Raw genomic sequence first — 17,180 nt, 5'->3', positions numbered from 1 at the left:
CTGCAGCTGAGTGGCAGCTGCCCGCTTTGCAAGGTACAGCAGACCCTGCTCACTGCAGGGCCCACCATGCTCTATCGCTTCACCCACTTTGCACTGCTTCCTGAATTTCCATGCCCTGTGCAGCCTCTGTGTACATTTGTGATGACAACCTGTCTGCTGCGGGAGCTGGTGAAGGCAGGAGCTAAAAAGGGTAGAGTGGAAGCAGAGGAGGTCTGGGAAAGGTGGGGCTCAGTGGCACCTGAGGATGCTGCCAGGTTGTGGATGATCCTGCTCCTGTGGCCAGCACACAGTAGTCCATAGAGTGACCATGTGCACCAAGCTAGGTGATATGGTTTTAAAACTTCCAGCGTGTGACAGTGCCATTGGATTAAATGCTTTTGGAGCTTTGAGAGTGTTTCCTATCATGTGGGTTGGGAAATAGAGGCAGCTAGTGCAAGAAAGAGACTACCATCATATAGGGAAATGTGGAGAGCAAAACACGCTGTGGTCCCTCTGCTGTAAGCTGGCCCAGCTCTTAGCCTGGGGTTCTGTGAGGTCCATTCTCCTCATTTCAAACCTGTCTTGGTTTCTATTGTTTGCTACCAAAAGCACCTGAGGCATGTCATCACGAGTGGCCCCTACTCTGTGCAAAACCTGCCAGTGTCTCAGGTTCCCCCTTGTGCCCTGTATCCATGCCACCTGCTTTTGGATCAAGCATTCTGTGTCCTCTCAAAAATTCCACTTTGTTGTTCCTGAGGGAGGGTCAAAGAATAAAAGGAGGATGATGTGAATGTGCTTCTGGGCACTGTGACATGCCCTCTGGCCCTCCTGGAAGTCTGTTCCCAGGTACCAGTTAGCCAGGCAGTGCGGGAATGCCACCCATCTCACACGGTTGCCAGTGCTCATGTGATTAATACATACTGAAATCCAGACCACCCAGAGACATCCGCAAAGCAGGCACCAGGTTTCTAGGCACTGGCGACCTGGTATGAGCTCAGGATACCTGGAATTGAGATGTTAAGATGCACGTTCAAAACAGCACTAGGTGATGACTCTGAGACCTTCATTTCATTAACTCCATAAAGGTTGATCGAGCACCTACCATGTGCCAAGAACTGTCCTAGCACGGGGGTTCTAACAGTGTAAAAATATGTAGCCTATAGGGAAGCTCCATATTCTGGAATACAGTATTCCAGTGGAATGGGATCTTAGTATGCATTAGGTTCGGGAGACACAAAAATTAACAAAGCTCAGCCTCAATGGTTTCATAACTATAAACCTTATTTCCCTCACATGTAAAATGAGTGTAAGATAATCATCTCACGGGGCTGTTTAGAGAAGGATTAAATAAAATAATACACAGGCAAGTCCTTAGCATTTAGGCCTCAGCAAATGGTACTTTCTTCCTGAAAAGTCGAACAGGGTGCGCTTAATTTCACACGCCCCACGTGTGCCTGACCCGGTGAGCGGGCCCAGGACGCCCCCTCCGGCCCTTAGAGGAGAGAGACGCCGCGTGCAGCTGGGCACGGGCCGGGCGGGCCGGGCTGGGAACCCGACGCGGCCACGAGGGGGCAGCGCGCTGCAGGGAATCTCGGGGCCGACCCCAGCCCGCGGCCAAACTTCCCTGCTGCTCCCGGTCCTCCGTACGTACTTCCGTTGCTCTGACGCTCGCAGAAGCCGGGGCGTCGGGAAGGGAGCGCGGGTTCCCCCTGCCTCTGCGCCTGCCGAGGAGACTCGAGAGCGGGGTTCGCGGACTGCGCCGCAGCCGGTGCCCGGCGCGGGGGCCGCGGGGGCGCGGGGCCGCGGGCGTGCGGGTCCTCGGCCGGCGGCTCCGGGGAGGGCGGGCCGCCGCCGCCAGGGGTCCGAGCCGCCCGGGGCGGGGGCCCCCGCACCGGCCCCCGCACCCGCACCCGCACCCGCACCCACACCGCCGCTGCAGGCCGGCCCCTTCTGCGCCCCCCGCAAGGGGCCGGGCCGCGAGCGCTCCGGGGAGTCGTCGGGGAGATGCCCGGGTGTTGGCCGTGTGCCCACGCTGCGTGCCGGCGCCCGCGACCGAGGCGGTCGGGGTAACGCCGCCCAAACTTTCCTTGGCGGCCGCCTGGGAGGAGGCATCCCTGGCCGGGGTTCGCGGAGAGCCTGCTCGGGAGGGCGCGCGCCGAGGGCCCGGAGCCCCGGAGCCGCCCCGGGGGCCGCGACTAGTCGCCGGCGGGCGCCCGGCCGAGGGGCGGTCCGGCGGGCGCAGCGTCTCCTCGGCGGCTCGTCCGTCTCCCTCGCCGTGACCTCCGCGCGCTCCCTGCGCACGTGCTCGCGGCCGAGGAGGAGGAGGAGGAAGGTCCGGCCGAGCCCGCCGGGGGCAGGGGCTCGCGGACAGGCCCCGGGCGCATGGAGGCGCCGCGGGGGAGCGCGCACGCCGAGCCCCGCTCTCCCAGGGGACCCGGCCGGCAGCCGCCGGCGCTTCCCGCCGCGGGGCTCCGCTTTCGGCGCCGCGCCCGCTGACGCCTGCCGGGCGGTGCCCCGGACCCCGCGGGGCTGGGCGGACACCGGGCCGGGCAGGTGTGGCCCCGCCGACGCGGGCGCCGCGCGCAGATCGACTGCGGGGCTCCGCCCGGAGGGACTTGGCCCGCGCGGCGCGAACTCCGGGCCCCGCACGCGGCGGGGCGGCGCCCCCCCCCGCAGCGGCCCGGCCGAGCCTCGGGCGCCCCTCGGCTGGAGGCGGCCCCGGCAGAGCGCGGCTCCCGGCGGCCGCTCGGGCGCGACCCTGATGCCCGCTGCGCGCGGCGGGCCCCGCTCCGGCCCCGGGACTTAGGCAGCTGCGCGCGGCCGCCGGCGCCTCCCCATGCTGCTCGGAGCGTCCTGGCTGTGCGCGTCCAAGGCGGCCGCCGCTGCTGCGCAGAGCGAGGGCGACGACGACAGGCCGGGCGAGCGGCGGCGGCGGCGGGCGGCGGGCGAGGACATGGACGAGTCGTCGCTGCTGGACCTGCTGGAGTGCTCGGTGTGCCTGGAGCGCCTGGACACCACGGCCAAGGTGCTGCCGTGCCAGCACACTTTCTGCCGCCGCTGCCTGGAGAGCATCGTGTGCTCGCGCCACGAGCTGCGCTGCCCCGAGTGCCGCATCCTGGTGGGCTGCGGCGTGGACGAGCTGCCGGCCAACATCCTGCTGGTGCGCCTGCTGGACGGCATCCGCCAGCGGCCCCGCGCCGGCGCCAGCCCCGGCGGGAGCCCCCCCGCGCGCCCGGGCCCGGGCCCTGGCTCGGGGGCCGCCTCGGCGCTCGCGGGTGGCGGGGGCGGCGCGGCGGGCAGCGCCCCGGGCTCCCCGGTCTTCCTCCCTGCGGGGGCCGGCAACGCCACCGCCACCGCCACCGCCACCGCCACCGCCAGCCTGCGCGAGCTGGCGACCAGCAGGAGCGCGCCCGTGGCCAAGGTGGGTACCTGCCTCGCGGCGCCCCCGTATCTGTGTGTGTGTAGGGGGGGCGTGACGTAGGGGACAGTGATGAGGGGCAGGGGCAGCAGGGTGGGGGGCCGTCAGTGTCGGGGCAGTGACGAGTCCCGCTTGCCAACTCTTGGGCATGGTGTCCCTACCCCCATCCTGTCCCCTTCTCTCTGAACTGCTTGTCTGCACCTGCTGTCCATCCGTCCCCTGTCTCTGGAATCCTTTTCTGCACCACCTGCACTTACTCCGTGCCAGCATGCGGTCCTAGGGAACCTTGCCGCTTGTTCACATGTGGGGACACCCCACCTCCCCCAGGGTGGGAACGCCTTCCTGCTAACCTCTAGTCCCTGTAGCCCCTCTGCTAGCAGGGCCTGTTTCTCTAACTTTTTTTTTTTTTTTTTTTAACTTTGCTGGGCCCTCCCATCTCCCCAGAAAGCGTCTTCTTCCCCTGGACCCTATACTAGCCCTCTGCACACCTCCGCTGGTCTGCAGGGGCGGGGGGTAAAGTGAGTGCTCAGTGTTTCCTGGGTTGTTCTGGCCATTGGGGAGACTCTGGGCCTCTTGCCTGCGTGTCTGGCCAGGGAGGATGGGGCAGAGGGAATTGTGTGACTGGGGTTGGAAGAACATAAAATACAAACTCCAGGTAACAGGAGGGAAGAATAAGTTAACCTGGAGTTGGAGGGAATGTTTGGTTCAGCCCTTCTTGAACTTGGTCTGCCAGCAAGCCCTAGACCTCTTTGGGCTCTTAGGTGGGGTCACATTCCCAGGTGGGACATTGAGTTTTTTGGTTTTTGGGGTTTTTTGCAACTACGTTATAGGGCATCTTTCACAGTTTCTGCTTTAGTAGAAGACTTTATCTTGGGGTTTCAGGGATTTGGTTTCAGAAGCTATTTGGAATGTATCACTTCACAACCCCTGCTACTACTATTATTGTGGAGTGGGGAGGACAGCCTATGGGATGCTGGTTTAAATGAGAAGCTAGTACTCACGTTTTGTATTTTCTTTAAATGTAGAAAATTCCATTTGCAGGTAAAATAACCCATTATTATTATTATTATTTTAAATAACCCATTATTGATCTGTTGTAATTATCATTCATTTTGGAAAACACAACTTTCTCTGCTTTTGACCAGTTAAGTAGCTGGTGGTGCATAAACAATTTAAATAATCCTTCCAATGTGTGTAATACCAAGAAGCCGGAAAAGTTCTAACCATCTGAATTAGTACTACAGCATCTTTGAGGTTAGGAACTTAAGCTCTTGGGTGTTGAGCTTTAGAGGTAAATGCCCTACTTTACCGAACTGGGTGTTTCCTACAGATCACAGGAGAAAAGTCCTCTTTTCTCCTTTAACTTCTTTATTTTTCGGTCTAGCTTCCCGAGGATTACCCTGTGTCCACACAGCTTAGTGAAAACTAAGATTTGATAGGGATTGTGCTCAAGTAACTTGATTAAAATTTTGGTCTTCCGCTAAATGGTTTTGTTGGAGGTATTGGGTAGAAGAAGAATGGGCAATCATGAATAGTCAAGGAATCATTGCTGTGGGGTTGGGGGGAAGGCAGGTAAATAGTTTTTCTTTGGTTTTAATTGTGCTTAAATCCAGTTATGAGTATGCTTGTTCCAGATTTTCAAACTTCTTTTCTCCTGTCCTTGTTATTTTCATTTAAAGTATTATAATTAAAGGTCTGTTTGCAGAATAAGCAGGTTACCTCCTCATGCTCAGAAAACTGATTGGTTTTTGGAAAGATGTTTGTAGTTAAACACTAGGACATTTTGATGAGCGTGTATTTACAAATGTCCTCCCACTTCATTTTATGTGAATTATGTTTGATCTGGAAGGTTAGGAGGTAACCTCTGAAATTTGAAAGGCGGTAGCCTGAGGCAGCTCCTGAGAACTCTGTGGCATTTGTGGCATTAAAAAAAAATTTGTCAAAGAGGTTGAACTTACAACTTTAAGCAATGACACTAACGGGGTGGTAACTTTTTGTTCTCTGGACTTTGGGATTATTGGTGGACTTTCTCTGTAGGCATATGTAGGGTTTTTGGCTGTCTGAGCCTCAGGGAAACTTTAGAATGCACTCGCTTTCTTTTTGTTGTGTTAACTGAGTGTGATCCTGACCCCTTTCTTCACAGGCTCACCTCATAAGGACAAAGCTTGGGTTCCAGGAAGTCTGAGTTAAATCCAATTTTTGATTAATATTTTATCGTTTTCCAAAAGGCAAATGGAGTGACGGTGGGGATCATGGTATCTTCTAGCTTTTTAGTCACTGATGTTTAAATCAGTGGGAGTCTTCTTGGGCAGCCAGAAGTCCTGCATGGAGTGTTGCACGTTAAGCAACCCTATAAATTTGGCAGGCGAACACTTCAGCTGAAAATTACTTCCAAATAGGCTTTTGATACTTCACTGTCTGTTGGATTGCTTTGACTCCTCATAGCAAGGCTGCATGCTGGAGGTTGCTGTATGTTAGTAGATGTGCACTTGTGTCATGATTCAGCAAATATGATACATGCCTTAGTAGAAGGTGGACTGTAAGTAGAAGACCGTCTCCAATTTTCCTAGTGAGAAGCTCCTCAGACCTTTTTTTGGGCCAACTGGGATATGTAAACATTGTAGATATGTAGATAAATATCTGCGTAGATTGGATATTTACTTACAATTAGACATTGGTTCTGCCTTATGTATAGAACGGATTGATTCTTGTTTGGTTCTACCTGGAGTTCATGAAATAATTTTTCTACACTCCTCACCGGCATCTTTTTCATCAAGGTTTTGGTTCTTAGCAGAGCTGCCTGGAATCCTCTAGCCTGGTGAGCAGAACCTCTCAGCTCTGCTTTCACTTGAGCTATCTGAGATGAGGCAGTTTTTGAATCAGTTAATTATGCTTCCCTTGGAAATTTTATACCAAGTTACAGGTACCCACTGCCCACGGTTAGGATTGTTGGTTTCTTTGTTTGCCTGTTGGGAAATACTTGCTGTTCTGCATTGCTTCTGAAAGTGATCTTTTAAAAAGTCCTGTCTTAACAGAAGCATCCAACCCTTACAATTGCTAAATGTGTGCTAAGTTTCTCAGCCTGACTTGTTTTTGTTTTGTTTTTACCATTGTGTGAGGTGACCCCTGTAACACCCCCAACTAGCACTGGTTGAGGTGTTTCTGGGCAACATGTTTTTTAAAAAGGTTTTTTGTGGTTCTAAATTGAGTAATTTACAGAGTACTTTTTAATATGCTTTCATAAGAACTCCATTGTAAGACAATTCTAATTTTTTGAGTGATTTTTTTTTTTTTCTGGTGGGGAAAACCTCTTGCCTTATTATTTGGGCATAAACAGAATTTACTGTGGACCTACACTGTGCCCCCAGCATTCCAGGTGAACTGGGCCAGCCTGGGCTCTCTTTTTGGAGCTGCCGTTAAGGGAGTGAAAGCCAGGCTGGTCTCAGGAGGTTCCTGAAGGCACTGGATTGGTGTCCATCCTGTGAAGGTGAAGAGGAAGAGCATTTTCACAAATTAAAGAACTCTAGAAAATTTGGATAATGCTTTTGATGATATAAAATGTAGGTGGGAGAGCCTAGTTTGTCTGGATTGTGTTTGGCTATGTTTGGGCTATGTTTCAACTGGAAATCTCTTGTATTTCTCAGCCAGTGTGACTGGGACCCTGTAACGGGAAAAGTCAAATAAACTGGAGCATCATACAAGTGATATCTATTGGAGGTTTTATTTTATAAGGACATATGTTTATGTGTTCACTGTGTTTTGGATATAGGTTTAAGGACTGGTCTTTGAGTTCCAAGTTGACTTAAGCCACAGCCAGAGTTTATGGTTTCCTATTTGTTTCTTTCAAACTGAGGACAAAGAGACTTTCAAAGATTTCTGAAAATTCCCACTTAATGTTGTGTGGTTTTGGTTTTGCCTAATTTGATGATTTTTAGATTGATCTGTATTTGGTCAGTCTTTCCTAAGTGGTCACTGAGTTTTTCCAAAGAGTGACTTCTTTTGCCCTAAACATCTTTTGTTTACATAGCATTTCATTGGAGTGTATGCTTGCCATTACCAGTATACTTGCGTAAACATGGTTGGGAATCAAGCCAGTGAATTCCAAATAAGCACAGGCATCCCTGGGCAGGTAGGAAGGCTTGGGCAACAGTGGGCCAGACTGAGCCTTCCAAGGGGATGGGTGCCTTAGGAAGGAGTCCTATGAAGGAGATGGGGAATTGACCAGTCCAGCTACTCACTTCTCTGGAGGCCAGTTCAGAGAGAGTCTGTGGTATCTGAAAACAAGTCAGTGTGTGTTCTTTAGTCATCAGCAGTTGGGCAGCTTATGCTTGAGATTTTGTTTGAACAATGACTCAGTGCCTACCACATGCTGGGCACTTTGGCATATGTTGCTTAAAGAAATTTCACCATAATCCTGTGAGATGTGTGGCATAATTAACCAAGAGGGATTGATATATGAGCAAAATGGCCAAGTCAGAGAGATAGGAAGTGTTGGGGTCAGGGTATGTTCTCGGGCTCCGTTCACCTGCCCTTCCTATTCTGTTCTGCTGGGCTGTATCATTGGGGTTTTGTTGTCATTTGGTCTTGGATGTAATAAGGATTGCAGAGGAAATGGCCCAGCCTCTGGAGGCTTCACAGAAAGCCAGACAGCTCAGAAGGACAGCAGACAAGTGGTTGACTTGTGGTCTCTGTGGTGACAAGGGCAGACACCAGCTTTTGGAGATATAATAGGTGAGTCACAGTGAAGTCCTTTCTGGGCCTGTTTTCAGAAGGCTCCTGGGTGTGAAAACAGCACCTCTGAGACTTATACCAGTGTTGTGTTTCAGTGGCCAGTTGGTAAAGAATCTCAAGTTACCATTCATGAGTGCATGCTATGTGTCAGGTGTTCACTCAGTGTCTGTGTGTGCCAGGGCTTGAGTCAGGTGGTCTCAGCTCGTCTCATCTGTTCCTTACTACAGCTCGGTGAGGTGGCCATTTACAGAGATGGGGAAGTAGAGGCGCCAAGCTTCCTTGCTCAGAGACACCCAATGAAAAGGCGGTATACTCAAAAGGTGGACTCTGGACTGACAGGCTAACAGCTTCGTGTCAGAGGAGGCCTGTCCCTCTATAACGAACCCAGTTAATTAGAGACCAGTGTCCCACTCACTTTTAGGTCCATTTGCCCCCTGGCTGCAGATGCTTTTCTGGGTTGTGGCTGTCATCTTGTACCCCTAGGCTGTGAGCCTTGTGGGTAGTTAGGTCCTGAGGAAGGAATATCGTATCAGTTGTGGTTTTGGTGGCAATGTCATAGGCAACTCTACGTAAACAACATGAGCAGTAAATTTGGAATCTGAATGGGTCAGAAGGCATCATATCCTCATGGCACAACTTCATAAGAAAAAGGATGGTTTCTTCCCCTTATGTTTGCTCTAGATCACCCTCACACGCTTCCCTTCTCACCTCAGGTGCCCGGACCAGCCACAGCTCGGCCAGGGACTTGGCACACAGCATCAGCTTCTCCTCCAGGGACTGAGGCCCACTGCCCGCCCTGTGCGTGTGGCTGCAGACAGGGTGTATCCCTGGGCTTTGCGGAGTTCTGTGAAGAAGGAGGGCAGAGGTAGAGCACAGGGGTGGGGAGCTGTAGCACAGGTGGAGTTATCCTGAGTTCTTTACTTCCTCACCATGTGCCTCTAGGCAAAGGTTTAGCTTTTCTGAGCCTTCTTATTAGTGAGAGGGATCCTATCTGCTTTATCAGATAAATGAGAGGATGTACCTGCAGTGCCTAGCACACATAATTGGCTATCATTTCAGCGCCTATTACTAATACAAAAATCTCAAAATTTTGTGTCACCAGTGAGGCACACTTCACAGGGCCTACCTTCCTGCTAGTAGATTCATTTATATGGTATCTTAAGAGTGTGTGTGTGTGTGTGTGTGTGTGTGTGATATAATGCTTTGCCTTGAGATTTGAAGTTGGCCTGTGTCACTGTAACTAGGTTGTTGAGCATTGATGCGCAGCAAAGTTATATGCTTGAATCTGTTTGTTTCACCTTTTAAAATTGCTTCTGATTTCTATCTTTGTTATCACAGGTAGTGTTCCTTATCCTTGTAAGATTCATTAAAGTGAAACAAAATCCAAATTATAACTGTTTTAAGAAAGGCAGTAGCGGAGAATAATGCCACCCAGTTGTGGGTATTAGCTGGTTGGCAGGCTCTCCTGAAAAATGAAGCACACCTCCTTAATCTGTAGGACACAATAGCTTGTCTACAACTGCCTGGAATTAGGCTGCTCAGTGCGGTTGAGCTGAGCAGAATTATATCCAATTGTTCCTTCGTTCCGGCTTTTGAGAGCCCGTTTGCTTGCTGGAGCATGACGAAATCGGGTCTCAATTATGCAGTTGTTTTAAGTGTGTATTTCAGTTCAATCTTTATTTAATCTCTATTTTTTGCAGTTAATGTGCTCTTTTTCGGGGTACATATTTGAAATAAAACATCAGCAAGGATTTAGTTAGAGGAAAATGCTCATTATAGCACCACTTGCAAAGGCCAAGGTCAGTTTTTATCAGATTGCCTTGCTTGGAAGATCTTCATATTTGATGAATTAGAAATGCATGCTCAATGGGCATCCTGTAGGAATTCTAATTAACCTTAAAAGAATAAGGTGTCAAGCTGAAGGTGTTGGCAGTGGTGAATGGTTTAAACATGTGCTAGCACAGTATAACGTGGGGCTCCCTTTGCCCATTGAGTGGAAGTTAGAATAAAAAAGGCATCTAAAGTAGAAGCACAATCTGAATTCTACTCACAGACGCTGCTTTTTGGGCCCTTGGTGGCTTATGGTATTTAGAGGTGCAGTTGTCCTTTGAGAGACCTGCAAGAGCAGCTGAGAGGACTTGCTTTAGTGGGGTGTTTCTCTCATCTGGCACACATGTTTACATTGGTAACGGATATGATGGTTATCTGCAAACATGAAGATATTATGATATTTGCATTTCTGCTTAATGGAATGTATGCATAATGCTCATGTGAATTTATATGAGTTTAAATGAATTAAGATTTGCCGCAGGAATTCAAGTCAATAGAAGTGGTGAGGGATTTTAAGAGCACACTGGTAGTGGGAGTGGATATACATGTTCTAGAGCTCAGAGTATGTTCTCAACAATGCTCAGACAGGAAGCAGGCTTCCAGGAGCACCGGGGCGTCACGGCGAGGCTGTGACAGTAGTTTAAGGGACAGGATGGTGTGCATTCTCTTCTGCTTCACTGACAACTTATTTAAGTGCCTCTACGTCTCAGGCACTACAATAACACTTGGGGTAAAAACTATATAGGTCTTTAGAAAGTGGCACAAAATTTGCTTGTCACTTTGCAGCAAATGGAACACCAAGCTCATTTTCAAAATGGTGCTGTTCCTGGCAACAACAGCTCCTGTGCCTTCTTTGACAGTTAAATTCCCAAGGCTTTGTTTGCTCTATACACAAAACTGCAGCACCACCACCTTATTTATCCCTAATGGTTTAGAAATTTCTGTGTAAGTATTTACTGTTATGGACAAACCATTGGATTCCTTAACTCTTTATCATCATACTTCAAATTCTGCATAACTTAAAAATTGCATGTGGTTCCTTTTCCCAAACATAGGTAAAGGTCATTAAAGCCAGATGTGCTTGTGCAAGATGAAGCCTGCAGAGCATCAGGAACGGGGCAGGCATGCAGACTTTGCGAAGGTCCATCACCTTAAAACCGATAACCAACGAGACCCGCCCTTATCTACCAGCTTAACCATGAGTTACCAGCAATGAACCCACGGTGCCTGTGGGTTAATTAGGTCACTAGCAATGATTTTCTGGATCATATTTGTAGTCTGAAGGTGTGTAGGATGAAAGGTGGGTGCTCCTAAAGAAAAGACAGCTCTTCTTTTGCTGAATAGCCATGCTGTTGTGCCTTCTATGGCTGAATTTGTATTGTCTGGTTCTTACAGATTTGGGCATTTCTCTGGTGTCACCTGACAAACTTAAGCTTTGGCCTGTGGTCTGTGAGATGAGTTTTCCCAGACTCAGGTTGTTGCCCCCAACATCTCAAATGAGGCAGCTGATCTTGGATTCTGAGGACTTGTATGTACCATGTGGTTGAGCCTCAGCAGTGAGAACCTGCTGCAAATATTGGTAGCCCGTTGAATGATGGATTGCAGCTCCTTGGCTTTCCCATCTGTCCTTCGCTGGAGCTGTTGTGCCCTCGTGGACCTGTGTCCCCCAGGGCTGCGTGGATGAGGCCCGGCCAGCAGGGGCGGCCCTGGCAGTTTTGGACGCATGTGATGTCCATTCCCAGGCAGGTGGAAGCTGTCTCCCATACAGCTGCTCTAAAGAAATGGACAGAATGCTTTACTGAGCGGAGCTAGCGACCCATAAATGTTGAAACTCAGATCAAGGCAGAGGTGAAGAGTACAGGCTGGTGGAAGTCTTTTCCTCCCGGGGCTGGGCCTTCTTTGTGCTGTCCTTCCACTGCGGGGGTGATGTCCTCTCTGAGGGCCCGGAGACCCCAGAGTGTGTGATGCTCTGTTCCGGGGTCAGCTGCTGGCTGGTGGGTTTCATTTCTGCCTTGTGAACCATGATTCACAAGGTCCTGTTCAAGGTCCTGTTCAAGGTCCTTTTACATACTGACATTCTTCCATTCCCCTAGACTTCGGCAATTTCTTGCAAATCAAAACATTTCTTTTTTAATTTAGGCGTTTAGGACATAGAATTTTCTTTCTTGCTCCTTTCAGCAGAAGGCATATGTACTCTACATGGGGTTAATAGCCAGTCAGTGAAGTGTGGTTGATATTAGTTGTAGCATTTCCTGTGTGTCTCCACACTAATCAATGCATCAGCTTTAACCACCCAGCACCTACGGTCTGTCCCCCAGGGTGCCAGTTTTCCACCTAATGCTTTACTTCCTGTAATAGAAACCCTTCCTCATATAACCCTGGGCTGTGCATCTGGGGTCATCATGAACTGAACAACTCCTGAGATGCACCCGACAGCCAGGCCCTCTGTGGGAGACCCCGGGATGTCGGGTGGCTTGCAGGTCTGTGTTGAGGGCAGTGGTCTAGGTCAGGTCCCGGACTACTCCCTCCCAGGTCAGAAGGTGGCTGTCACCAGCCCAACCCACTGAAGCCCAAACCTCTGCAGCCCTATCTTTTGTCTCTTCTGCACATAAAAAATGATTCCATTTTTATTTCCTCAAGCTGTTTTCAGTGTTTTTTCTTCACTGTTCCCTTCTGTGGGCTGCATGTTTTCCTGACAATTACTGCTTTGTTGGCCCTTTAAAGTTTGGATCATCTGGCTTCCCAGAGGCAACAGTTCGTCATGTGGTCTCTGGTCCCCTTCCTCTGGCTTTCTTAGTGATTAACGGGCTCTCCCCAAAACTGGCAGTGGCTCAGAGGAGGGGACGGGGGTACCTTGCTGCCCTGTGGCATTGCCTTCCCTCCCAGGGGTTAGAGGCTGGGCGTGGAGTGGTCCCCAGTCTTCAGGGACCACCAGTTTGGGGCCTTAGAGCTTCTTTCCAGGTGCACATGGAAGTCTGCTGTGGATTTAGGGCAGCTGTCCCAGAAATGGTGAGGCTATCCCTGCATCGGGAGGAGGGTTTGGCCTGTAAGCCAGCATCTCTCCAGAGACAGCAGAGTGCTCCTTTGCTAGGCTCAGGGGAAAGACCTCCTGTAGGCTACCCGTGGGAGGTCAGACCGGAGAGAGTGGCCATGGGGGCTGAGAAGAGCATGCCTAGAGCAGTTAATGCCACCCAGCAGGCCCAGGAGCTCACCCCCTTCTATGCCTGCTGGGCCACCACGTGGCACCTGCTGGTTCTTGGGTGTGCTCACGCTGAGGCTGAGGGCATCCTGTCTGTTCAGGGTTGGTATCCGGTGAATGAGGACATCTTTCTGGTTGTTCCACCATCACATGGCGTTTTCGTTGGCAGCGGTTTGCCTTTGGATGAACAGATATGTCTGGTGTCTGCCTTGGGGAATGTTCCTGGCTGTGCTCTGTGGGGTGCACACTGGAAGGTCATGCCAACCTGAGAAGCAGCCTTGTGTCATGGGCGGCAGCTTCCCTATTTGAGGCTCCCGAGGTAGCACACACAGACCTCCCCTGCTCTTACCTGGACAAACCACATGGAGAACTTTCTCTGCCTCGTCACTTCTGCCTCCTGGGCCCTGCTGGGTGTTTCTCGAGTTGTGATTCCTAAGGGCCCCTCTGACCTCTTCCTCTGGTCTCCCATCTGTTCTCCCTGGTCCCCACCCCACTGCTGCCTTTGTGGGAAAGCTGCTGCCTGCTGGGTGATAACTTCCAGCCTGTTGTGCTGAGCTGTCCCCAGGTTCCAGGTCCCCTCTGGGTGGACTGGTACCTTCAGACTGGGTAGCCTGTGTATCCCAACTTCTTTGCTAGCTGCTCCCTTCCCAGCCATACCCCTCCTGCTGCATTCTTTCCAGCAACAGGTGTTTATTTGAGGTCTTGTATTATCTTCTTAAAAATTCACACGAATGTTATTTTAGAATATGCTTCCTCTAATTTTTGTGGGGTTTTCTGCTCAAACTTGGAATCAGATGGGTTTCCCATGACTTCCCACAGCCCTGCAGGCCCCAGCACATCGGGCACAGCTATGGGAGGTGAGGTGCCACTGAGCACAGTGGGATGTCCTGGCTTCCAGCCACAGGAGAGGGCTCCCGCATGGGGCTTCTCTGAAGAGGAGTGGGTGGTCTCTCCGGGTCCTGACAGTGGTGTGCACTGAAGGAGGGCTGTAGATGGGGCTGCTGCCATGGGCTTGGCCCATTTTCAGGAGACCCACTCCCTCCTGTGGGTGAAGAGCTGCCATTGCCCTGGTACACCACGTGGAGCATAGCCTTCATCCTGGAGTATGGTTGGTCTGGCTGAGGCTTATTTTCTAATAGTTGGCATTTGGCCTTCCCTGTGAAGCAGTCCTGGGCTGTTGCTGAATGAAGGATGTGCTGTGACTTGTCATCATTGTGGGGAGAGGTGGCTGTTGCTTGGGAACACTTCTGCTTTCTGACTGTAAGTGGGAAACATTCTGTTGGGTTGAGGGATTTTCAAGCCTGTCGGTTTTCAAGGTGACAACTGTTATGTTGACAGATACAGTGAGGGGTGTTGCATGGGGTGTTGAGGACTCAGAGTGGCAGCCTGGCTGGCGGAGGATAGCCTGAGAGATGTCCCACGTGGTACTTGGTGATGCTCTATGTTGATGTTTGTGTTTATTTTAGTTATTCTTTCTATTAGGTCTAGCGGCCCACTAAAAAATTTATGGTAGTTACAAGAAATCTTATTTGGAAGCAAATTAATTAATTAATTAATTTATTTTTGGATTTTACATTTTATTTTATTTTTTTAATAATAAATTTATTTTTTATTGGTGTTCAATTTGCCAACATACAGAATAACACCCGGTGCTCATCCCGTCAAGTGCCCCCCTCAGTGCCCACCACCCATTCACCCCCACCCCCCCTCCTCCCCTTCCACCACCCCTAGTTCATTTCCCAGAGTTAGGAGTCTTTATGTTCTGTCTCCCTTTCTGATATTTCCCACCCATTTCTTCTCCCTTCCCTTCTATTCCCTTTCACTATTATTTATATTCCCCAAATGAATGAGAACATATAATGTTTGTCCTCTGATTGACTCATTTCACTCAGCATAATACCCTCCAGTTCCATCCACGTTGAAGCAAATGGTGGATATTTGTCGTTTCTAATGGCTGAGTAATATTCCATTGCATACATAGACCATATCTTCTTTATCCATTCATCTTTCGATGGACACCGAGGCTCCTTCCGCAGGTTGGCTATTGTGGACATTGCTGCTAGAAACATCGGGAAGCAAATTTAAATAAAAAGTTAGTCAAGTTAAAGAACCTCATTAAGCAAATATTGTGAAGATGAGGCATGGATGACTATAGTTTGGATAAAAACCACCTGCAGTCACAGAGTAAGTCGACTCTGTTTCCCTAGAGCATCTCAACATTTTATCTTTTCCACTCATAGTTTCCTCTGTATCTTAGCTGCTGGGCCTGGGCACTGGATTTTTAAGATTGGAGAGGGTTGGGTGAGGTGAATATGAGAGAAGGGGCAGCATTTGATGCTTGGAAGCCAACTTTTGGAAAAACCACTTAAAATTTTTTTTTCAACCCAAATAGCAAGTGTGAGCAACTTAGCTTTTGGGGTTTGTTTCGGGCTGAAATATCAATGGGACAGGGAGACTAAGAGTGACGTGTGTTTTGGGGGTCCTCATGCTTACTGAGCTGGGGTCCGAGCTGGGCCATCATCACACCCATCTGCAGCTTGGGGCACCCACCTGGCATGGAGTCATCTTTACACCCACCTGAACCAGTCACGTACCAGACTGGTACCTGAACTTGGCAAAGTGTGATCACAGCAGAAAAGTGGCACATGGTTCAGAATGGAGGGATACACGAGGGGTAAAGGAAATGGACGAAACAGGCTCTGAAACAGGCTCTCCCACCACCTTGTCCCCAGAGCTCTAGTGTCCTGGGGGTGTGCGGGCTCCAGGGCTCGTCTCAGGGCAGAGGGCTCTGCATGCTGGTTCCCAGTCTTAGAATCCCAGCTCCAGCTCCAGGGCCACTGCAGGGCTGTCTGGGTAAGCTCAGGACAGCATGCGGAGTGGGGAGGGCCTGAGTGAGTACTGACATCTTACAGGGACAGAGATCCTTTTGGATTTTCCTTCATCAGCTGTGTCTGTGTCGCCCAGTCTTATCCTACTGCATCAGGAGCATACTATGTCTTCCTGCCTGCTTCTCAGCACCAAACCCAGGTTCTATTGCACCAGGCCAGGTCCCCGATGGCCCACTCCCTGCCAGCCTGCTGCTCTTCCCAGTCTGAACAATTATCCCAGAATGCTGTTTGGTTGTCATAGCTCCTCAACTTCTTTGTTGGGCCAGATTCTAGGTTCTGTGGTCTTATTTCTGTATGACCTGTGGCCACAGGGCCAGGAGCTTGTGCCTGTTCTCCCATCCTGCCCTGTGAGGTGCCTCCTGCCACTTGCTCAGTGCTTGCACAAGACCCGGTGCCTTCTCTGCCATTGATCATGGTGATCCTTCCCCGAAGGACTGGTACCCCCCTCCTCTGTCCTTGTCCTCAGGACACACAGAGGAGCCTGTTATCACATCATCGGTGTGTGCTTCCTTAGGTGTCCTCCACCACCCCGTGTTGTCCCAGGGACAATGCTCTAGCCACTTGTCTCATCTCTCCAGTGCCGACCACTACGGGAGGGACTATGCACTTCTCTAAGCCATACTTGTCTACACACAAACATCTGAAGCTCTTCTCTAGAATTTGTCATTCTTTAGGTCTTGAGTTTCTCCCCCTGTGCAAGTGTTCGTCAGGGTTCACCATAAGTTTGTCAGGATCAGGACAATGCCTTGCGTTGAGTCTGAGCAATGTGGGAGCAGGACTTGTGTTGTGGTACTGGTATAGGTTAGTTGGTTTTTATGTGGAAGGAAAACCAGGAAAGGACAAATGAGTTATGGAGGGCTGCACAGGGCCCTGGGCAGGCCTGGAGTCTTGGGGCCTGAGCGTCTGGATGGACGTGCCCCTCTCCATATCTCCTGGCAGTGTGTGGGTGGGCCAGCCACTGGGTATGGGATGTGACTGCTGGGCTGCAGTGACCTCATCTGGGGCCCAGGAAGAGCATCTAGCATCTCAAAGGACTGAAGCTGAATGTGTTGAGACAGGTGTTTAATAAATGTGGTCTGTCATTATTTTTGAGCCTTGAGTTTTCATAATAATAAGTAGTCGAATGGCTGAACCC

The 17,180-nt window shown here is 50.7% G+C and overlaps 1 protein-coding gene across 1 annotated transcript in view; it reads left to right on the top strand.

Moving 5' to 3' along the window:
* Nucleotides 1-3,291: 3,291 nt before the first annotated feature.
* SH3RF3 (SH3 domain containing ring finger 3) overlaps nucleotides 3,292-17,180 on the top strand; it is a 353,908-nt gene continuing 340,019 nt past the window's right edge. Inside the window, exon 1 of the mRNA XM_038550834.1 lies at nucleotides 3,292-3,400. The gene's annotated coding sequence lies outside the window, so the exon portion shown is untranslated. The remainder of the gene's footprint in view (nucleotides 3,401-17,180) is intronic.

Source organism: Canis lupus, chromosome 10, assembly GCF_011100685.1.
Source record: "Canis lupus familiaris isolate Mischka breed German Shepherd chromosome 10, alternate assembly UU_Cfam_GSD_1.0, whole genome shotgun sequence".
Taxonomy (NCBI): Eukaryota; Metazoa; Chordata; class Mammalia; order Carnivora; family Canidae; genus Canis; species Canis lupus.
Note: the sequence above shows the minus strand (reverse complement) of the source record. Positions and strands in the feature narration are given on the sequence as shown.